Source organism: Nelusetta ayraudi, unplaced genomic scaffold (genome assembly GCF_046127955.1).
Source record: "Nelusetta ayraudi isolate G7.1 ecotype Tasmania unplaced genomic scaffold, CSIRO-AGI_Nayr_v1 ptg000166l, whole genome shotgun sequence".
Lineage (NCBI taxonomy): Eukaryota > Metazoa > Chordata > Actinopteri > Tetraodontiformes > Monacanthidae > Nelusetta > Nelusetta ayraudi.
The window spans coordinates 163767-187599 of record NW_027466216.1 but is presented as its reverse complement, the minus strand read 5'-3'; the positions used below and the strand labels follow the sequence as shown (position 1 = coordinate 187599).

General features: G+C 48.8%; 1 long non-coding RNA gene across 1 annotated transcript in view; it reads left to right on the top strand.

Moving 5' to 3' along the window:
- The first annotated feature begins 117 nt into the window (after positions 1 to 117).
- Positions 118 to 23833, top strand: part of LOC142880310 (uncharacterized) — a 44430-nt gene continuing 20714 nt past the window's right edge. The window contains exons 1-3 of the long non-coding RNA XR_012925420.1: positions 118 to 183; positions 797 to 849; positions 10489 to 10643. This is a non-coding gene — a long non-coding RNA (uncharacterized LOC142880310). The remainder of the gene's footprint in view (positions 184 to 796; positions 850 to 10488; positions 10644 to 23833) is intronic.

Sequence of the window (23833 nt, the reverse complement as noted above, 5' to 3'; positions counted from 1 at the left end):
CAGAGGTGAGGAGCCACGGATGGTCAAAGTTTTTTCCTTCATTATTTTTATCGCGCAGAATTTTGCATGTGTTTTTTTTTTTTTTTTTAAACCTCTCTCTCCTCCCCACCCTCTTCTAGAGTCGCCGGGATTTTGATCACTTTGTTAGTCTTCTCTCAAGAAATGGAGTCGCAGAATCCTCAGGTAAATCATTAAAACCTTTCCATAAAAGAAATGTGAGTGATTTCAACGAGACTGAAGGAAACTTGGACCTGCAGTCCAGACTGCTGTGGTTTGGTTTTTGGACGTGGGCCGAGTTTGGACCCCCGCTACCCTGTTTTCCCTGATGCAAATTCACAGTCTATTGGAAAAACAACAACAAGAAAAAAAACAAAAAAAACAAACAAATTGGGCCCAGAGCAGATAAGAAGGACGGAGAGCAGAAGAGAGAGAGGCGGTCACAGTTCTCATCAGTATGTAATGGCCCAGTCTGTCACCAGCAGTCAAGGGACAGAAATACACTGATTCACTTATGATTGGGCCAAGCGTCTCCTCTTTCACCCCACCCCCTCCCCACTCTCTCTCTCTCTCTGCATGTGTGTGTGTGTGATGTCCATGTGTCCATGTGTAAATTCAACTGGACCAGCTAATGGGGATTGAAAGTGTGGCAGGCTGCTCTCGGCCTGTTGAGGTGGGAGCCACAGCCTCCACTGCTTGTTTTATAGACTGGTCCACTGTCATTTTGAAAAGGTCAAGCCTCTGCTATTTATTTATTTATTTATTAACTTTCCCCCCGTTTCTCTCCCCTCAACTCCAGTGCAGTAAAAAGGGAAAAGAGGCGGACAGACAGAGGAAATTTCCGCCGAGACGGTGAGTGGCCTGCCTTTGATATTTTAAGGTGTTTTTGAGGCGCGTTTCATTCTTTTTTTTCTTTTTCTTTGAACCCGATGTTACATGAAGTGATTCAGCAGCCTTGAGCCCGGTCGATTATATTTTTGTATGTTGAATTAGATTTGCACTAATCATCTTGTCTGGTTCACTGAGAGTCGGTCGCTGGTTCAAGGGAGGGTCAGTGAAATAAATGAAATCATTTCTACGCATTATCTGACACACTAACTTGGTCCATAAACTCAATAGCTATTATGATAATTTGACCATTGCCCGCACATGATGGGAAAATTCCCAGCAAATCTTTAACGCTTGCGACATCACCCGGAGTCCCCGGTGTGTCCACCGCCCATTCGCACTGGATCCCGGCTGCACAGAGACGCCGCACCTGCAAGGAACATGGCTCTGAGCGGGCGCGTGCGCGCGTGTGAGCCCGTGCACGTGAGCGTCGGGTCAGCTGGTTGTCCCTCCACCACCTGAGGCCAATCGCACAGAGTACAATAGGAAGATATTGTCTTGTCTGGGATCAAGCTCCGGATGACCCGCAGCAAAAAACAGAAAACAGTTTAAAGCTGAAGCGAGCACACACACGCACGCACACACGCACACGCACACGCACACGCACACGCACACGCACTCGCACACACACATTTTCCCCAGTCTAGCTAGGAAAGAGACAAGGAGACGGGCTGAGCCAAATCACGGTGATGACTTTAGAACAAATTTTTTTGGAAAGCCTGGTTAGAGGAAATAGCTTCTCCCGTCTCCGGCTGAAAGTCCTCACACTGGATTTGCTCTGCATAAATGAGCGCTGCGAGCAGGCGCAGCACAAACAGTCGGCTCCCCCACTCCAGCCACACCGGCTCCCTCGCAGGTATTTTTTAAATTAAGCCGGGCTAATGTATTGCCAAAGCCTTGGAGGCAGGCAGTAGTGGTTAGCAAAGTTTAATGCCGTGCATTCCCTCCATTCCTTCCCTCCCCCTCCGCCACCCCCCCTCCCCCCCCCCTCTCCCCTCCTGCATAAAAATGCGGAGGCACTTAAACGTGGAGCGAAACAAATGTTCAATTTAGTCTCTGCAAACCTGTAACCCGGCGATTCATGCCGCCGCTGCCGGGCCGCGCGTTTCATGATAATAAGCCGTAATGTAATTACTGCACAAATGCACCTGTTGGCAGTGGCTAAAACTGGAAGCTTCATTAATTAATTTGATTTTTCAGGATGAAAAAAAAATTTAAAAAGACGTCCTTAGATCATTTCACGTTGCTGTTTTATGAGACGTACTAGCTTCAGAGCCCAGCGGCCAACACGCTGTGTTGTTTTTGCCAAGGAACCAAGCGCCGCGATAAAATATCTGTATCTCCGCGCGGAAAGCAAGCCAGCGCCGGTCCCAGGCCGCGCATTTAAGAAGCATTGCGTTTCCACATCTGTGCTGATGCCGTGGGTTTGCGGCGTGCTCGCAGTCTCTTCTTCCTTCATCCTAATTAATTGGCACTTCAGATCCCTGCTGTATCACCGAGCCTCCTGGTTTTATCTCGCGCACTAACACACTGACAGCTGCTGCAGTCTCTGAGGCAACAGCACAACGGCAACAACAACAACAACAACAACAACGTACCCCTATTGTGTGTGTGTGTGTGTGTGTGTGTGTGTGTGTGTGTGTGTGTGTGTGTGTGTGTGTGTGTGTGTGTCAGTGGTGAGCATGTGTTTGAGTAGGTTCTGGTAATTGCTTCTCCCTTTTCTGAAAAATAAAAGTATCTTTTTAGATGCTGTTTCATTCTCAAACTTTCCCATTTGCCGTTGAAGTGAACCCGAAGTGAAGCGCCGTCTTCCCTGACAACGCTGTCACCCGTCACCATGTGGCGAAGCCACAAAAGGTGCATAACTGTGCTGAAGTATATTAATCTTTTTAACGGCCATGAATGAGAAGTGCACCTCTCATGCACGGCTGATTGGCAATGACTTTATTTTTTTGTAATTATCTCACTTAAAAAAATGTAAATGAACTGAAAACTCTGCAAGCAGATGGATAAAAATCAATGCAAATTTGAAGCACATAATCCATATCTCGACCCAATCAGTATGCCAGCAAGTAGTTACTGAAATAACAATGAATAAAATAAAAACAATTGAAGCAAAAGTTGTGCGCGTAAGAGCAGCTGAAGTGCTAGAATGAAGAAGAGGAACAGTGAGGAAGCTCACCTGACTGAACAGGCCAGGAGACCAGACGAGACAAATGATGCTGAAATGGAATTCTCTCTTTTGCTTTACCCCCCCCACCCACCCTCTCTCCCTCTCCCGCCCGTCAACCCCATCTCAGGGGTTAATGTAACGTTCCTTGATGCATTTCATTCACTGTTCACTGTCCCGGCCTGGAGACGCTCTGTCAAACCCATCTACATTTGAAAATGGCCTTTTTCCTTCCTTTCTCCTTTTTCCTCTCCTCTCTTCCGTCTCTTACCTCTTCTGCCCACCACTCGCCTCTATTCATCTTTGTAAGGGAATGCATTTGGCAGGGAGGAAGGCCGGCATTCATCAGCCAGGACATTTCAGCGTGTATCAGTGAGAGCGAGGAGATTTATTACATCCTGGTTAGGATGGCTACAAGGGGAACGTTCAGCTTCCAGCTCCTCAGTTGGGAGGGGGGGGGGGGGGCAGGACGACTGAGATACTGCAACGCAGCATTGAGATGGGAACGAGCTGTCCTCCGAGATGAAAACAAAGAGAAATGTGTAAAAAAAAATAAAAAAAAAAATCCAATTTTCGACAAATATTTTGAATTGGTCAATTGCAGGGACGCAGTGACGTATCATGACTATTGCTTAATTTTGTGATGTGACCGTTTTGTCTTTGTTCACGATCCTGGAGGGTAACTCCTCCTGGGGTCGCAAACACTCCTTTTAGCTTTCTGGGCCAGGCTGTGATTTGAAACCACACCGCTCAGATATAGACTGAGTCAGGCGATGATGAGAGATGATGAGAGATGTGGTTGAAGGGGGAGTGGAAAAAAAGAGGGGGGGGAGAGGCGGGGGGGATCCGCGACAAAGATCCAGCGATGCAGAAAATTGTCCGGGAGCTCTCCAAGGTGCTGATCTTGCTTTCACCTCGGACCAAAGCTCGCTCCTCCATTCCTGTAAATACTATCTAGCCTCAATAAACACGGGGAGAGGTCACAGAGAGGTTCCCACAATGTTTGATCACTGTAGGAATGATGGGAAATTTTCCCAACTCTTTGTCTCGCCAGTGAACGCAAAAAAGAAAAAAAAGAAAAACCTGTGTGCCACATGCTAGCACCTTCCTTGCATGTGGCACGGCTCGGTGTTGGAGCACAATCTGTTTTGCATCAAGCATGTTTTAACCACATGGCACTTGATGATTGACTTACAGGAAGCATGCGTATGTTTGCAGGCGCACGTTGACACAGAGCAGGGACACACAAAGCTCGTCTTAGCTCATAAAGGTCCCCGGCCGCGACGTTAGCTGCATTCACGAGCGTGTGCCTGTGTGTGTGTGTGTGTGTGTGTTTGGGAGGGATGTGTTGTGTTGTGTGTAATATTCAAACATCAGCGGGGCCATTCATCAGCTCTCTCATCAGCTGCGTTGGCTCTGTCCCGCCGAGTCCCAATTCATCACCCGGCTCTGTTTGGTCGGGAACCCCGCTGGTGCCGAGCTCTCCTACACAACACATTGCAGATAAATGCACTCTGACAGGTTGCTGTGGGTCTGTAACACACATGGTGTCAGCGCGGTGACACGAGTCGGGAGCGGCTTGTGGGCTGTGTTTTCCACATGCAAGATCTTCCCGTCTGCAGGATTCTGCATTTTATTTTATTTTGTTTTCTATCTATTATTTGTTCAATTAATCAAACAATTTGTTGATTAGTTTGCAATTTTTGTGGTGTTGAAAAATGCAGTTTTTGCCAAAAAGTAATATGATGTTTGACAGTGAGGACACCTCAGCTTTGAGGATCCGATTGCTGAAATGTGTTTGGTAAATTTGTGAAAGCGCGTTGCGACTGGTCCACAGGGCTGTACTGGTGGAGAGCTTTTACTTTGTGCCGTGTGCAAGTAAAACGTGATTCAGAGTACAGACAGACAAACAAAATAAAAAAAATAAATAAAAAAAAAAGGAAGGAACATTTCAGAAAAAGACTTTTAAGGAGCGTTAACTTTACCTCTTTTCCGCCACACGTGCAACATTTAACACGACGGCTCATTCGTCAAAGACAATCTGCAGCAGAATTGCTTTCTGCGCTCAGCGTCCAGTCCGGCCCACCAGGCTGAACACGGTGCTGCTGAGTCAGCATGCACGCACGCACACACACACACACACACACACACACACACACTCTTCCACCCCCTCTAGTCCATGATGACTCCACCACCCAACAACAGCAAAAAAAAAAAATCCCTTTTTCAGATGCTAAAAGAGAAAAGAGAGCTGAGAGTCTCTGTGTGTTTAGTTTTATTTTGCAGCTTCAGGCTGTTTTCCTCTGATGTCGCTTTTATTGCACTTTTATGGCGCCGCCTTTCAGGCCTGGGTGGATTATGGCAGGTTGTGGTGCTCCATTTTGTATTAGCAGGAGCCAAAGATGATTTCCCTGATCCTAAACACAGCCCTTTGGTGAAGAGGTGGCGTTGCTGTTGCTGTTGCTGTTGCTGTTACTGTTGGCCAAACGGGATTAAAAGTGTGGCCGCCTTTTAGCTCACAGCAGCTGAATCCACGTCCAGGTTATTCCGCAAACCTGTTTCCACTCAACAGTTTGCATATTTTGAATCTGAATCCAAAGAGACAAAAAACCCTCAAGGCTGCGCAGCATAAAACTGTTTTTTTTTTTTCTCTTTTCAAATTGGAATGAATTTTATTTTCATCTTTTTCTGTTTCCATAAATCTTCTAATCCAATTCTCTACTTCATGCCCATTACGTTTATGGAAATTTCCTGCTGGAGGTTTTGCAAAAATTACAATCCCTACCATCTCCGACGTCCTGCCCATTTTTCCGTCTTTGAAAATTTGACTGCTTTGTTTCTGAGCTACTTTTCTGCCTTGTTAGGATTCTTTTTCCGGTTATTTTGCAATCATCACTCGAGACGTGCACACTTACTCATGCACGTCAGGGCGTTGGGGGCGGGGGAGGTTGGGAGGAGCCGACCTCTCAGCTTGCAACGTTTTCTCAAGCTCGGCCTCGGCTTGATTGACGGACTGCCGTCCTCGTTTGGCCGCCAGTAGCACAACACGTAGTCGGTGTTTTTTTTTTCCCATCCTCGTCTTGCTGCACCCACATCATCGCCTCCGAGTTCCTTGACTTCTCCGACTTCTCCGAGTTCAGCCTCCATGCCTCGGTCCGTTTTCTTCTCACCACTGTTACGCTTTGCTTCCTGGAGCTCTTCAGAAGAACGAGGGGGTGCAGGCCGACCCTAATTATGAGTTTGCTTTTCTCTCTCTCTCTCTCTCTCTCTCTCTCTCTCTCTCCCTCTCTCCTTTTGGACTTTGTTTTTTTAAACAAAACAGAGCGCATGGAACGTCGGACTGAAGCAGGCGTGTGATGGGGATCAAAGCAATTAGAGGAAGAAGTTAATGGAATGTGCTAAAAACTTACTGATGGGGAGGAAATTAAAACAAGCAACTACAAAAAAAAACAAAACACAAAACGTTGTGGGAAATAATTGACCTCAAACGGAGAGAGTGGGCTGAGACTTGACACACACGGGTTCTAGTGTGTGTGTGTGTGTGTGCTCTCACAGTGTGTGGGCGTGTGGACGTGTGATTTTTTTTTTTTTTTTTTCTGTGCTTTTGAGAGCCCCGTCCTTGTTTTTCTACACGGCCAACTTATTATTTCTACGCTGAAACTCCTTTTGATGGTTAACTTCAAATCTTCATCGGTGCATCTTGAAAGGCCACATTCTTCCTACCAATGTTGAGATGTTTCACTTTTCCGAAAGTTTTCAGAGAGGCGTCGAATCCACTTGAGCGTCTGACTCTGCAGCATTCGCACAATCACGTGCCACTTGAAAGAAGAACGGAGACAGCGCAGGGTTAAAAAGCAGCCGAACCGCTGAGCGCAGAGCGAGATGTCCGACCACTGACTCTGCGCTTTTAGCCCCGCGTTCAATTTGCCAGTCAGACGGTGTGTGTTTTCGTTCGATTTATCACTGCGTATAATTTGTGCGAGGCATTTGCCCTGGTTGGCTGCTGTCTTTGCTCAGCGTTGTTGTTTTTGTCGAGGAAGAAGTGGAAGTTATAATTGCGAGCTGCCGACAAGCCTTCGGGCTAACGCCGGTCAAATGGTTGCATTTGATTTTCGTACACGGGCCCAAACAGATTAAAAAAAAATAAAAAGCAACGCAACGCAATCTACAGAATAAATTCCAATCCAATACGTGCAGACAAAACACAGGGAGCGGGGAATCCTCCTGTTTTCTATCTCAGTCTCTGCTGGGGTTGCCTGCTCCGGGATGTTCCTCATGTTCATATTCATTTAATTACTTTCATGATTTTCACCGTTTTTTGATCAGTCATCTTTGTCTCTGTCCTGTCTTCACCTGGATGGCAACTTGATCTTAAACAATGGACACAGTCGAAAACTGCTGTCAGGAGAACTTCAGTTTTCACAGCAGACCACACACCTGCAGGTTTGTGTGCATGCAGCAGAGACAAAAGCACGGTGACACTCACTTTTGATGCACCCAGAGAACTCGACTGCTCCCTCTCTCTCTCTCTCTGTCTCACTCTCTCGCTCTCCCTCTCTCTCTCTCTCCCTCTCTCCCCCTCTGTCTGTGAGGCAGAGATGACACCGGGGCAGATGACTAAGTATCTCTCTAAGTGGTCCAAATGAAGATTAGTGAGGAAGCGGCACTGAAGGGAGCGTCGTCTGACGCGCGCCGGCCAGCCGGCCGCTGGGAGCACTCTCAGATGCAGGTGTTTGTTATGTGTGGCGCCGGTGGAGGCAAATGTCTTCTGACAATGAAAGGAGCAAACGTTAACAACGTCTGAACAAAAGGGCTGCTGGCTAAGTGAGGACAAGTGAGCGTCAGAAGCACGCTAGTTGTCGTCATTGTGGTCGTCCTGGAGGGAAATGTGTGACCTCCTGATGCTTATCTGTGCCAAATATGTTCCCGCTGCAGAGTTTGAGAGCTCGCGATGCCTCGATGTCGGACCCAGAGGTTTGTTTCATGATTTTTAACCCCTCCAGCATATCAAATACTTCAGGATCGTGAAAGTATTGTGTGAAGTACGTTGAACAGAATGTTGTGTTTTGTTGTGTAAGTGGTTGAACTTTGCTTTGCTGCTTATTCACGCGGCATGTGGGTGCTCGGCGGGCGCAGTTGTCTGGATCACGTGCCTTTGATAAAGCGGCCCGGGCGCTTCGCAGACCTGTGCGGCCCTGCATGCACGCGCGGAGCGGCTCGCTCCCGCTCCCGCCTCCGTCTCCTCCCCTTCCCGTCTGCACCCTGTGAAGGTTACTTACACCTACACACGCGCCTCCTAAACTTAATTTGCCTTATAAACAAACTTAATTAGCGGGGAGCGACGTTCGGCGGGCTTAACTGCAGAGCCGAGGCAGGGGGGGGGGCTGGCAAACCAGATAATCACCTCGCAGTTTTCGGACTGGTTACCACGGCGAGGGGCTGTGTGGGCGGGGGATGAGGGCTGGGGGGCGGGTGGGTGGTGGGTGTTGCCATGGCGTCTTGTTTTTGCGAACCGACGGCGCAGCGCGTGACAAAAGTGGCTGACGGACGATGTTCCGAAGGAGGCGGCGTGCCCGCCGTAATTGATGCCGTTTAAAGCTGCGCGCGTAAGACGAGGCTTTTTTTTTTTTTTTCTCTGTCTTTTCCAAAGTAGCCGAGGATCTCATTGCCGCGGAAGGTGGAAAAACAACAGCCGGCACTTTTATCAAACCGACTGAACTCGGCGCGACCGGGAATACTCAGCGGACGAGTGGCACGCGAGGCCTAGTTTACAATTTACATAAATTAAGCCTGAAACACATCCTAAAGTGGGAACTTTAATTGCGCTTATAACAATTTTTTTTTCTTCTTTTAATAATGCCGGCAAACAGAATCAACAGTGGGAATAAATGAGAAACCCCACGACATCGGCAGAATGCCGCATTAATTGGATCATGAAAGGCTCGTAAGCACTAATGATAATAATTACGACGTGAGTGAGAGTGGAGCCGTTTGACTCGGGAACATTTCTTGACTTTGCCCCGCTAATTGATTCTTCTTGGATTTTTTTTTTTTTGCATTCCACCATTTTCACCTGTTTCCTTTCCTGTCAGGGTGCTGCAGTGATTGTTGATGACAGTGTCACTCTGTGGACCCTCACTTGCTGCGTCTTTATTCCCTGTGACGTCATAGTGAGGTCTGCAGTTGGTGAGAGTTGACTTTGAAATGACTTCACACCGACACTGACACGTCGGTGATGTTACGCCAAACGAAACAGAATCTTTCAAAGCGGGAATAAGTTCAATTCAAAGTTTCAATTCCACTGAAATCATAACTTGAATCCATCCCAGTCGTTTCCCTTCAGTCTGTCGGCGTTTTCTCTTTTTCCCTCCTCGAGAAAAACAATTAAAAATGTCAGACTCTCGCAAATTGAATGTTGGGATCTAATGCTCCCCTAATGCCAGACGTTTAATTGCTTCAAACGGTCCCTTACTAATTGCTTTTGCAGTTAATTTGACCAGTCACACGTATCGATGCTTTTCAAACCTCGTGTCTCCGTTTTGCCGCCGACGTCACGACAGGAGAAGATTCTGCCGGGTGAAAAACTTCCACGCGTCAGCCGGGCTCCTTCTTTTTATGAGCCAGCAGAGGCGCCGGGCATCTCTCTCTCTCTCTCTCTCTCTCCCTCTCTCTCTCTCTCTCTCTCTCTCTCTCTCTCTCTCTCTCTCTCTCTCTCTCACACACACACACACACACACAGGAAAAAGACAGGGCTCTGACCGCTGTCCCTGCCTTTGTAATAAACGGCAGAGAGGAGGGAGACTTAGCGGCGGAGTGGTGGAGCCTGCAGAGAAGACGCGTCTCAATAAAACCCTCCACTCCTTGCCCACCTTCCCCTCCATTCCATCAATGCGCACGTGTGCCCGCGTGCGCACGCACACACACACACACACACACACACACACACACACACACACACACACACACACACACACACACACACTTCCACCTCTCAGTTGTCAGTTGCCTTCGGTTCTGCTCTTTGTCTCCCAGCCTCCTCACTTCCACTTCTTCTCCCGTCCTTCATCTCCACTTCACACACTCGCCGAGCTCCGAGCCATTCTTTCATTCCTCAAACCCCCCCTCCACTCTCCGCCGCTTCATCTGCCTCCTCCGTCGCCCCGTCTTTGTTCCGGGCCCGCCGTGCGATAACGCTGAAGCGCTGCTTGGTGCTCAAAAATCACGTCAGAATGTTCAGAATCAAGAATGTTTTCACGGGAAGGAAAAGAACATAAATTAAGGGCAGACAGACAGACAGACAGACAGACAGACAGACAGACAGACAGACGTCCTGATCCACTCGTGCTCCTTCGCCCGACTCCTGGACTGCAGCCATCTCCGAGGCCCACACTGAAGCTTTTTCTCTCCTCTTTTTTTTTTTTCCTAGAGTCCAGAACTGCAGCCTCCAGTTTAGCCTCCTGCCAGAAGCTCTCATCCATCCTGGAGGGTTATCACCGCTGTGTCTTGCCGAGCTGCGACCGCCTCGGGTGAAACCTGCCGCGCCACCGCTGACCCGTCCACCAGAGGGCCTCACCTCTGCTTCCCCCGCGTGAGTCATTAGCAAAGTGAGCAGCTGCTGGGACATAGCTATGGGCCTAATTGCGTCTTTTGACTTTGTGTCGTGTCCCTTAAAAATGTGCCGCTGGAAGAGACACGTATGTGTGTTTTGTTTTTTTCTTTGCTTTATTCAATGACTTGAATCGTCCTTTAGAGTTTTACCTGCACTGGGTATGAAATGCCACATTTCAGGTCTCTTGGTGCTGCATTTGTAAGACTCTGATGTAAAATAGCCACTGGAGACTGGAATTTAACTTTTCCACACAGTTACAAACAAAAATCACAGTTTCACCGTCAAACAAATTTCGCCCGGGCTGATATAAACCAAGATCAATGATGTGCATTAAGCCAAGCCTTCTCCAATAGGTCAGTCAGCACATGTACAAAACAAAGCAAAGCCTCAGTTGTGAACCGAGATGAAGACAGAACTCATTGATGGAACCCTTTGCAAAACAACTCACCGTTGACCCGTTCATGCGCACACTCGCACACTCGCACACTCACACACACACACACCCTTACGCACACATCTGAGCGCCGCTGGCCAGATGCCACCGGCACATCAGAAGCCATCACCGTTCGCACATGTGCACGCCGGCGCTGACGACTTGCAGACAGAGACCACAGGGGCCAAAGGTCGAGAACCGAGACCTTTCAGCCGCAGGACGTTCGGCTTCACCACCTGAGACTAAACAAACAAGCGGTGCGGCGGACCGAGTGCTCCGTCTGGGCTCCACCGAGCTCCCTGGCTCTTCTTAGCCTTGAAGCTTCCTCCTCTCTCAATGTCAGTGTTTCATAACGTCTCGTCTGTTCGATCCAGTTTAACGCACTCAGCTCCTAAAATGTGTTGGTGGCGGAAAAGACCGTCTCTTTGGCCTGTTGCTTTCTCGTTTTTTGGGGGGGTTTTTTGCCTGAGGTGGAGCTGTTAGCGTCAGTGACCAAAATGCCAGCTGTCAGACTCACACAGTTGACTGGTGAGCGATTAGAAATTGATGCTGTCCTGCAATCGGTAATGACAACCGGGACGAGGCGGTGATGGCAACGATTTACGGAGCCTCAGATCGTCATCGTAACAGTAGAAGAGCCGATAAGAAAGTTCAACAGCGCTGATCAGCCTGCAGACGAAGTGACTCAGCTCACTTAGAGCAGTTAAGTTTTCTGAAGACTCAATCTGGCTTTAATGAGTCGATTCACAATTTCCAGCACTTCTGCCGGCTTTGTCTGCCTCTCACACACAATCTCCACCAGTTGGATTTTCAGAACTGGCTGGAACCTTTGAGAGGAAGCTCAGGTCTGGGTCGGCAGCAGCTTCCTCTCTCTCTCTCCTAAGTTTAAAGTATTGTGTGTGATGTGTGATGCAAAATAAACAAATAACAGGAGGAGAGGCAGCAAAAACTTGATGTCCTTATTATCCGGCCTGAGGCATCTAATTGCATGCTGCAAAACAGCGCCGGGTGGATGTTCTACTTCGAGACTATTCTGTCTTTCTGTTGACGTTGTCCTGTTTTTAAGTAAGTGTGAAATTGCATTCATTTAAATCGGCGGCCCCGAACAACATCAGGCTGCCTTGGAAGCAGCAAAACTCTTCGTTCGGCACTATAATTCATTTGTACCTTGGCTGCGACTGCTTGCGGTCAAAGATGAGTGATATTCTAAATGACAAGTTGTGGTGAGGCTGCCACAAGAAGGAGGAAGAAATAAACAAACACGTTTAGGCGTGCTTGGAGAAAAGCGAGCTGCGGCGGCGGCGGCGCACGCTTTAATATTAAGACGCACCGCGCTCACGTACACACCCTGTCCGAGTCGTAAACCGGCGAATTTCATAAACGCTCCAATCGGGGGGAACTTGGCCGGCGCTGTGCTGTTTCTCGTTAGCGGTAAATAGCGTCGCTGGGTCCTGGAGGTGAAATTACACTATATCATGGCTGAGAGCTCATTAAAAATGGATATGAGTGGTTGACTAACAGTAGCTCCCAGGCTGGAAAGTGTCAACAGGACCGCCGCTTTCCCTCCGCGTTGTAAAAAATTCAAGCTCATGTGACACAGCGGGCGCGTTGGTGCCAGGCCGGCGTCGTGATTTATGCCTCTCATTTCCAGTAGGGGACATTTTAAGTGAAAGTGCGGGGAATTTGCCAATTTTTACAGGCGAGGCACTGCGGACGAGAGAGAGAGAGAGGGAGGGAGGGAGGGAGAGAGAGGGAGCGAGAAGGAAGGGGTAGGAGGAGGGGAAACAGACAAACCCACTCCACCCACCAAAAAAATAAATAAAACTTAGCCAGATTCTCGGTATTGTTTGGAGGATAAAGCCTCAGAAATTTGGCAGCTGTCGCCAACATGGCAAATTACCTGTTGTCACTCAGCGAGTGTGATCTGAGGACGACTGGTGTGAGAGGAAAACACAGGAGGAGGGGGAGGAGGGAGGGGAGGAGGGAGGGTGTATCCTCAGCAAAGTCTGAATGCCATGTGATTGAAGAGACGAGGCAACGCAGGACCTGCAGCAGCCACCAGTGGGGACTCTTATAGTAATATAATAATAATAATAATAATAATAATAATAATAATAATAATGATGATGAATTTTAATTATACTGCGCTTATACGGGCAGCAGTCGTAGTACAGCAGCAGTTGACCAGCCAATGAGGCCAGCGTCCCTGCTCGCATCCAGTGGATCATCACACCGTTCACACCTCCTGCTTGTGTATCAATAAAGGAAGCCGATTGGCTAACACTCAGTGAAAATGCAGCAGAGTGCTGGAGTTGTCAGAGTTGTGTTTGTCAGATCATTAACGGCTGAGAAAAACGAGCTTCTGAAGCCCAAACCTTTTTTTTTTTTTTTCCCCATCTAATTTTGCGAGTCAAAGATTTATTCTCTCAAAGTTTCCCAGTTAGCCAGAGAAGTGCGACAAGACAAATGAAGGCAAACTTTGTGACTTAAGTTGAAAGAAATGTGTTTTTTTTTTAAGTGTATAATGAAGTAATGTATTATGTGCTATATGTAATGAGTTTGAACTTTTTTTTCCTGTTTCGCGAGTGCGCACAAGGAAGCCTAATTGCCTCATTAACAGGTAGCGTGCGTGCGCCGGAGTCATCAAACAACAACGAGAGCGATGTGTTGACGCGCTTTAAGTTGAGACCGTCGCCAAATCCCAAAATGTTTAGCCGCTTTTTCTGTGACCGCACATATTTGACTTTATGAAAAAACAAACTTTGGAGAGGAGTTGTGGGTCCAGCAGTCCCCGAAAAATAAAATTCTCCGGGCCAAGGCCGCTCGCCTTAACTCGTCGGTTGCGCCCACAGTGCGTTTCCCCCCCAGCCTCCCACTGTAACCTTGAGTTAGGGTTCTGTTGTGTGTACACAACATTTTCCATTAGTGACTGGCAGCCTCCACCAGGGATAAGGGTCAAGCAATTTCAGGCCAACTGGAACTGGCAAAGCAAAATATCACTGCTTCTGCCTTGTGTGTTGTTGCGTTGCGCAAAGACTTCTCGTTATTGTTGTTGTTGTTGTTGTTGTTATTGTTTTTTAGCTCGATTGCTGCTATAGTTGCATGCATTTTGCTGTGTGTAGCCCAGAGTCTGAGAACCAACCACGGTGCAGCAGGAGCAGGCGCATGGTGCAGGAGTTTCCTGGGATTCACGTTGCATAACAAACCACTTTTGCTTTTTTTGCCTTTCTTCTTAGACTTCAACACGCATGCAAAACACAGCGTGGGCGTGGACGTTTTGAACGCTCAGTATAGATTGTTGTGCTCAGGTCACATTGCACGTCAGAAACTAAATACAAGCCAGAACTTTATTGAACTCATCAAATCAGAGGAGAATGTTCTCCTTTTTTGGCCTGGAGACCCACCCTCATAAATCCAGCCTCATTAACGGTTGTCTGTCCGGACGGAGGTGGAGAGCAGAGTGAGGAGTCGGATGGCGGATCACAACCTGCTCCTCCTTTCCTGCGACTCCGAGGCTCGGAAGGAGCGGCCGCTCCACCGACCCGCCGGCACCTCGTTGAATTGAATGAAGATGCGGCAACAGCCCAAGGGCGCGGTGTTAAACACCGGCACGCCATAGTGAGTACATTAAGATTTAACATAAATAAAGAACAGTGGGGCCGCTGAAGGCCTCTTGTCCTGCCATCTCATTAACCCTGTCAGAGGGAGACGGACCGCTCCAAAGGGAGGAGGAGAAAGGAAAGAAATAGACGCCCACACAAGGTGGAGGACACGGACGGCTGAGGAAAGAAAAGACCTTGAGATTCAATGCACTTTTCAAAAGTTTCCGAAGGGGGAGTTACGAAGCCAGGTCAGAATTTGTGGCTCCTTTGTGCAGTTCTAAACAGAAAGGACGACATTGGCTTCCAAAAAGGCTTTTTTTTTTTTTTTCTTTTTTTTTTTCTTTGAGGGAGACTCGCGTCAGCCTGCTCTCTCTGTATGACACGCCGTTCAAAAGGAACCGTGCACTCATGAAATTAGCAGGCATGACAGGAAAGACATCCTCTGCCTGCTGCCTGTAAATCTCATGGGTCGTGTTCACACCACCCGAGCAAAAAGCCCTGGAGCATTGAACCCGCTGGTGAGCAAAACTAAATAAGCAGGCTTGCTGCTGGACTCTCCGCACCACTCAGCAGAAGCGGTTTGATTTCCTGTGTGGACGGCCGACGGAGAAGCGGCGGTAAACAAAAGAGGATGATGGCACATGGAACAAAGAGGCCTTCTGTCGGGACTGGGGGTTATCACAGTCTCCTGCCGCGCCTCTTCTTTACCGCAGATGGTCTCTCAACAACATGCGTGTAAGAGCAAATTGGCATACATCGCTGGACCGTGCACACGCGCGTGCACGTGTGCGCGAGTGTGTGTGTGTGTGTGTGCGTGTGTGTGTGTGTGTGCGTGTGATCAAGCACGCTCACGGAGTTCCTCTTTTCCTCTTCGCCTTCATCATCCTGCTCTCCCAGTGTAGCGGCAACATCTTTTCTGCTTCCTTCGGAGACGCGGCCATCGGATCGATGAAAAACCTCTTAGCCGAGCTGCACTCAAAACATCTGCTATCGAACGGCGCCACTTTCAGACCCTCGCAAAAAGTGAAAGGCATTCTAAGTCTTATTTATTTATTTATTTATTTATTTATTTATTTATTTATCTATCTATTTCGCTCTCACACTCTCTAAGTGTGTGTGTTTTTGCCAGCGCGACGAGGCATCATAGCTGCACGGTGTTGTTATCAGGAGCCTGGTAATTAGAAAATTCAAGGCTTTTAATGACGCGGGATCCTTTGAATTTGGCAACTGGAGGTCCCTTCCTTTGACTTTGAGTGATGTTTTGGCGCCCCGGTGGCAACGCAGGGGTTAACTTCCTCTTTAAACCCCATGAATCCCCGCTGTAGCTCCCCTAAGCCTATAGCGGGGAAACAATGCCCTTATCTGCTTCACTCAACCTTCCTTCTCATTTAGCCCTCTCTGCCAGCCATAAATTTGCATGTCAATCATCAGCGGCAGCATGACATTTAAAAAGCCTCTAAAAGGACTGTGAGGCGCGTGTGCATGTTCGTGTGAAATGCACACGTACGCTCACATGCGCGCGGTCATCACGCATGCACACATACACACACGCACGCACGCACGCACGCATGCAACACCACACCGCCGCCTACGTCGCAGTCTTGTCTTTTCCTGCACACGTGCATCTCACCAGGAATTGTAATTGCTTCACGTTCCGTTTTGCGGCGAGAGATGAAATTAACCCGACGGTTGAAGTCAGCGTCTCGCCGCCTCATTTGCATTATCTAAAGTCTCGCAACTCTTTTGAGAGAATGAATTGTGCGGGGCTTTTGTCATTTTTGTATTTCTTTTTTTTCTTTTTTCTTTTTTTTCTTCCCCCCTCCACTGAATAAAAACAGCCATGCGACGCCGCTTTCTCCCTTCTCTAAGATCAATGTGGAACCAACAGTTATTTTGCCTCTGAACGGCGGCGAATCGACACGATATCGCGTGGCAGCGCCGGCTCTGCATTTAAGATTTATTGTTTTCATTTTGCCTTTATTCACTCGCTGTGATTCCCTCTGCCTTTCGTCTCCTGGCACTTCCCCCCCCCCCCCCCCCCCCCCCCCCCCGCCTCCCCTCCCGGCCTGCACGCGGCACTTCGGCGAGGAGCAAAGTTATGGAAATTGCCTGCAGATTTTCCGAGCAGCCGAACAAAGAGGCGACTGGAGACCCACAATGCCGGAGAGGATTAAAAGGGCTGCGCTTGTTGCAGGAGAAACGCGTGGATTTACCTTGACAGCAGATATGTGTCAGCAAGTAGGTTCCTACTTCTGTGCTGCCAGTGCTTGAACGCTTGGGGAAGGTGTTGGGCTCTCCAGCAACCTTCTGCCTCCACGCCGTGAGAGTCGTCACGCAAACTGTAGCAATACGCTTCCTCCCCTTTATCCGAGCGTTCTGATCCCGTGTGGTCCGCTCACACCAGGCTTCACATTGGACAAGAAAAAAAAAACCTTTGTTCACTCCGCATGGCCTCCATGCACCCGTTGGTTCAGCACGACTTCCTGTTTGGGAATGCCGCTGCTGATATCGCAGGTGAAGCAGGAATATTTGGAGACATGCAGCAACAACACGCTTTGTTTCCAGAAGAGATTCCAGATTCTTCCTCTTTCTTCTTCTGCTCGTGGTCAACATGAGTCAAACTCTGCTCGCGTCAAAGGGTCTTTTTTTCCAGTTCAACACCCGATACATATATGGACCAACGTGCTCCCATTGTTGGAATCTCAAATCGGATTGAATTTTACCTGACTGAAGAAAGTACAGAACCCATGAGAGATGTTGATGGGCAAAATTGTAGAGACGAGACATTCTCCCTTTTGGAGACTGGAGGCTTTCATTCATGTAACATCTTTTTTAAGCCTGTGAATAATTCCTGGAATCATTCATTCCTCCCTGATGCGCCTCCCCCTCGTTGGCTCTTGCAATTAAGGGCTATTTTATCATTCCAGTCACATGTGCAGCTTTTAACTTTTAATGCTAACCCAAATTGATCTGCGAACCATGCCGAACCAGTCCAAATTCTGACCCTGGTCAGAATTTCTAATGCACTTCAGACAGGCTGTTATCAGCCGCCATTGTTCCCAGTACAATAGAAATCATTCATGTTAACAAGGTAATGACGGAACAATTACAGCCTGCGCGCAAAGTCATCTCCTCTCCTCCACCGGAAGGACGACGAGGACAAAACACAGAGAATGTCCTGTTTTATATTAGAGGGATGAAAAACAACATATGCCCACAATTAAAAAGAATTCAAGTCGATACTGTGACGGCAGGGAAGGGGGAGGGGATGACTGGAAGTGGGAGGAGGTAAAGGTTCCTAGATGAACATAAAAACAGGAAGTGCAAGATGATAATGTAGATAAGGAAAGACTGTCACCAGCTGCTGGATGCATAAACAGTCCTCAGGCTTTTCTTTCCTGAGCACCGCAGCTCAGGTGTGCAGCTTCTCTCTGTCTGCGTGCATGAGTAATTGATGACCTGATCCCAAAGGTGAACATTCAAAAGATGAATATTCGCAATTAGAGCCTTCTCATTAAGCGTCTGACCTTCAAGCAGCCTCCCTCCGTATTGATCGTCCCGTACGCGGTCGACGCTGGCCTTTGAGTGGAGATTGCTCCACCACCACCATAAACAGCAGCAGCAGCAACAACAACAACAGCGACCAGCACACAGGCGCTCACATGGACCTGTAATCATCTAAAGAGCAGAGCAGGGCCAATAATCTGTCCTGCTGGCTGAGGCAGGTGACGATCTGCAGGAGCTGGGGGGGGGGGTGCAGATACACTGGACAGCGACCATCAGAGTTCAACTACCACTTCCTATTATTTACTGATCATTTCAAAACAAAAACAAAATATATATCCACAGGTTAGTGGAAGTTTGCAAGCAGGGAACTTTGAAGACTTTGACTGTGCTCATGGATCACTTCCCTGAAAGCCTAACCTAATTGTCTTTTTTTAATAGGGTAATATGGTAGTGGGGTCAGTCTGTCAGCCACTTGCTAAACAGGAAGTGGATCCAGAGAAACCGTGAGAAAACGGTAACTAGGTATTGTGGGCAGTAGCGGCTGATCAGTTGCGGAACAGAGACTAAAGGTCCTTTCACACCTGGACCGTCTCGCGTTGTTTTATTTTTTCGGGGAAACAGGCGATTTGTTCCAAGTCAATTTGCATACTTCCCCGGGGGTCGTTGTGTGTTCACGGTGTGTGGTTGTACAACGGTGCCGCGGCACACGCCGCTGCCACCGCCTCGCAGGACTCCCATTGCACTGTGGCGTATAGCATCACGACAACGACAATAAAATCTGAGTCTTGCAACTCGGAGGTGAGACGCCCGCGGGAGGTTTGGCCAACCAAGACACACTTCCCACTTGTCGGCTGCTGTCGCGTGGCTCACACATAAGTCGTGTTGACGGAAGTTCACAAAAAAAGCACTCCTTAATGCGGAATAAAGATTCTCTTTGTCTCCTCTTGCTTGCTTGGTAGAACTGGTCCGGATGCACGCGCTCGTTTTCCCACCGCAGGCAAACAACTCGGAAGCCGGGCCGGTTGCTTAGTTGCGCCTGAATGCGAGCGTTGCGTTCACACACTTCCAAGCGGCGGAAAACGCAGCGCTGTCCTCGGACGCCACCGCCGACGCCTGATCTCCAGTTAGGGGCTCAGCATCGCACTGCAGCATCTGCTCTGATATGGATGATGGTTTATATTACGGCGGTGCCACGCAGCCGTTTGTGCTCCGAGTGAGTGGGGCTCATGAATAACTAAATGAATATTACCTTTAAGATGAACTCCTCGGGCAAAATGTTTTACTTGTGCTGTGGGAGCCCGTGCCGAGGATCTAGATGAACCTATTAGCGAGACTGATCGCTCTCCAGGCCGCGCAAACATTTCTAATCACGGATCCAGCGGCGCACATATTGTATCGTTGGAGGGCAGAATGCATCTTTGGCGTTGGTAATCACCGCCCGTGTTTTCGGGGCGTCTGATAAAATTCAATTACCTCGCCCTCTGTCCATCATCGTTACGCCGCGCCATCGTATAACAAGCGGGCCGAAGCAGTGTTCCAATTAAAGCTGCCATTATGCCGCGTACATGCTAGAGGAGTTCAGGAGTCGAATCGTTGCATCGACAGCTGTAGGGGGAGGGGGGGGGGAGTGTGTGTGGGGGGGGGGGGGGGGCAGACTCTGCGCCATGAAATCTGAATTTACTGGGCCCCTCTTCTCTCATGACAGGTTCATAAAGAGAGAAAGAGCCGTCTGCTTCTTTGTTTAGCGCCTGCTTCAGAACGTCTGCCAGCCAACCCCCCCCCCCACACACACACACACACACACACCTCTGCTTGACTCCTCTGACGCCAGGGCAGGAGCTGACAGCGGAGGTCACGTTAGGTCACAGGCAAAACTCAGCGCGTCGCGTTTTAGAGATGGTGGGCTCGGTGTGGAGCTCAAGCAGAGATTCACACCACACTCCAGACTCCAGGACACATCCAGGTCCAAGGTCAAGTCCAGTCCTGTCCAAACATTTGAAGCCACCTCATGCAGTCCTTCCTATACCAGAACTGGCAGACAGAGATACTGACATCACTGCTGATCAGCCAAATTGATGAGGTGCATCAGGGACACACAGGTCTACAGTCTACACACTGTGCACAGTGGCCCCTCTACTGCTGCTGCTGCTGCTGCTGCTGCTGCCACTTCCTGAGATCTTCTCAGCAGTGTTGAGGTCACCGCAGTCACCGTCCCTCTGGAGGTGGAATTGATTGTACAAGCGGTGCTTTGTTGAGGACATCCAATAAACTCTAATGCTTTTAACGCGCACTCCGACGTCAACCTGGCCATCTAAGGCCTCTTTCTTTTCTTAGGATTTGCCTCATGCGCCAATGAATGTAGCCTGATTGTTAACGCCTCCCCCTCCACTCTCTCCAACTGTCTTCAACACTGTGGAGTGGAACCTGCACCTTTCTACCTGATTACAGGCTGGAGCAATCACGGGGAACAATACCGAATCCCAACAATGAGCAAGATTTTTTTTTGCCCGCTGTGACATCATATTTCCGCCGGATTGCGGACTTGTTTATGTAATTGCGGGCGAATCGGCCCAAGTCCCACGCGCATTAGAGGCGAGAAAAACTGGGATGAAAGACGACGCAATCCCCCCCCCCCTCACGCGACATTAAAAGCCTGCCCTCATCCCCTCGCTCTCCCTCAGAGGTCCCGCTTCTTTTACCCTCTGTCTTAAAGTTTTTCGACACTAATAGGCTTAGAAGCCACTAGCAGTGGATTAAGGGCAGAGAGGGAGGCGAGTCGCCTCTCTTCTCGTTTTCCTCTCAAATCAAAAAAATGGGGGGGGGGGGGCGCCGAGGCTTCATCTGCGGCTGGGCTGCTGTTGGAAGGCGGCGCCGGCTCCCCGGCTGTTCATTTGAAGAGGGTGACACGCAGTGATCTAGTTCCTCTTCCCAGGTCTGTCTAATTACCGGCTTGATCACCGGCCTGACCTTTCACATTCAAGCCGGACAGAAGAAAGCGGCGCCACCTTGATAGGGCCGGATAATAAGAACAGGAGGACGGGGGTGGGGTGGGTGGATGTACTGATGAAAAGCGAGGCGGGGGGTGTAAAAAAAAAAAAAAAAAGAAAAAGAAAAAGGGCAAGACTACAAGGCCTCCTGGTAATTGTGTCTTTTTTTTAATACATCGGGAATGTAATGAAATGGCCGGTCGTCGTGTGATTTTCTTCTTCCCCTCTTTGAAATGTAGTTCTTTTTCATAGGAAAAAAAAAAGGAGGAAACGGAGGGATTGTCTCAGTCTCCTCCTTCAGCTTTAGCCATTCCTTCTTACAGTTCTCTCTCTCTCTCTGGCCCGCTCTAATTAGCCCCCATTCATTTTCTGACTCTCCCTTCCGCCACCTCGCATTTCCATATGTGTTTGTCTTGTGAGAGAGATCTGTGTTCCTGTGAAATTTCACCCATCTCATGTGCAGAACGTTAACAAGGTAGCCCGGCCATTGGAGGTTGAGTCATGCTGCTGGCTGAGAGCCACTTCCTCTTTAAATAAGATCCTTCTTGTGACGGAAACAAGTTTAACTTTCTACAGCTTTAAGCAACGGTTCGTGCAGCTTTGATGCTGAACGCTCCCGAGCAAGAGGTAGGCAGCGGAGAATGTGCACGCTGGCGAGTTAATCACAAAGTCTGGCAACAAAAAATGCAAAAGTGGAGCTAAAACGAGCCGTAGTCCCTCTGGCGGCGCTGAGCTCCGCTGGATTTCTTTTTGCTTAAAAGGGCACAAACATGAGACATAGCGTCAACTGGGAAATAAGATACAAATGAATCCACAACTGTTATTAAAGTGAAATAAAGTTAAGCCAACAGCGCTGCGGAGAATTATCTTGGCCCGAGAATCTGATCCAACATTTCCCTCTAATATGTTCGTCATATCAAATATCAGAACCGAGCGCTCTCAATTGAAATCTTCCTTATGCGGACGATAATGACTTTCCTGCTTGGATCCAATTTAAGAGCCTCTAATGGCCCCATAATGTCTCCCAGCACGGTAAATTAACAGGCGTGCACGGCGCCGCGGCACGGAGAGGAGACACTTTTTGTTCACTTTCAAACTCGGTGGTTTTCGGCTCTGGCGTGCGTGGAGGGGAAACGGAGCGAAGAAATAAGGCACAATTATTATTAATATGAGTCTGTGCGCGCCCGGATTTATTGCATGTGCGCTCTATTTAAATATTGGCTTTCACAACCTATATTGACTGGCTTATAGCGCTTTAATAACATCGAGACAGAGATTCTCCGTCAGAAATCAGACACACGGTCTTATTTGTGTGTTTCACCTGTTTCCCCCCCCCCCCCTCTTTCCCCCGCAGTATGAAACAATAAAGTCATAAGTGAGTGATCTTTGCAGGGGCTTCCATCCGTCTGCCAAGCGAAATGACTGATCCTATCTGCACATATTGATATGCATCGCAGCCAATAACAGCGCGGAACGACGTGTCCAGGACCAGATTGTTATCTGGCCTCGCGTCACACCTTTCATTTTTATTTCTCGCTGTACGGCCCCAGAATGCTGACGCGTCTCTGCAGGAGCACACAGGGAGGTCAAAGGTGTCATTTCAACAGGAAAGGTTTTTTGGGGGTTTTTTTTCTATGGTTTCATCAGGAGGGGGTGTGGGGGGGCATTAGAGAGACCTTCTTTGCCAGCAAATTGAATTCCAAAAAGGGGAGACATTCTCTCTAACTCTTCTGCAACTTGCAGCCACCACTTGGACTTCAGCTGCTTCACAATTATTTCTATTTATTCTGCCTGTGTTTTCAGTGTCAACCCTCTCAACACATCATCTCAAGCGACGTCTCAACAGGACTGCTCCAAAGTGTGCGTTAAAAAAAACATGGCGGCAGAACTGCGGCCTGTGACATTTGACACGTCTCAACTGATCCCCATCTGGCTCTTGCAGATGCAGATCGTCCACAAATCCAATCACACCGGGTCTCGTCAAACCGCCCTGGCTCGTAAAGCTCGCCAGCTCCTGACAAGCCGCGCCCTTTTTTTGTTTATTCACCTTTGAACACGGCTCGTAAAAAACAGAAGCAACATCTGAGATGCGCCGAGGCGATCCGCCTCCACCTCCGACGGCACCGCGCGACAACTGCGGCCGTGGCGCTAATGGCTGCGCAGGCCCGACGAGGGGCGGCGTGTAGCTGAGCGCTAACGGCCCAATATAGCATGATGAATTGGCTGGATCGAGGAGGCAGGCCAATTAGATATTCATGCTCACACAAAATGGATGTGCCTCCTCGTAATGAGACAACAGCTGTGTGTGTCTTTTTTTTTTTTTTTTTTTTGTACGTGCGCCTGCGTGTGTGAGTGTGAAAACAGCTGTTTAGGAGACGGAGGGAACATTGCAGGTTGAGTGGAATGTGAGAGGGGATAAAGAGGTGCACGGAGAGAATGGCTGCGGGAAGATGTTAGCAGAGGTGCTTAGAGGTGTGAAGCGACGAAGCGGATGAACGTATTAGTCTTGGGATGGCAAAGAGGAAGAGGGAGTGGAGGAGAAGTGGGATGAGCGAGATGGGAACGGGGGGTGAGGGGGGGGGACATCACGGAAAAATCCGCAGCAGAGGCGGCAGACAGTAAAACAAAAGAGAAAAGAAG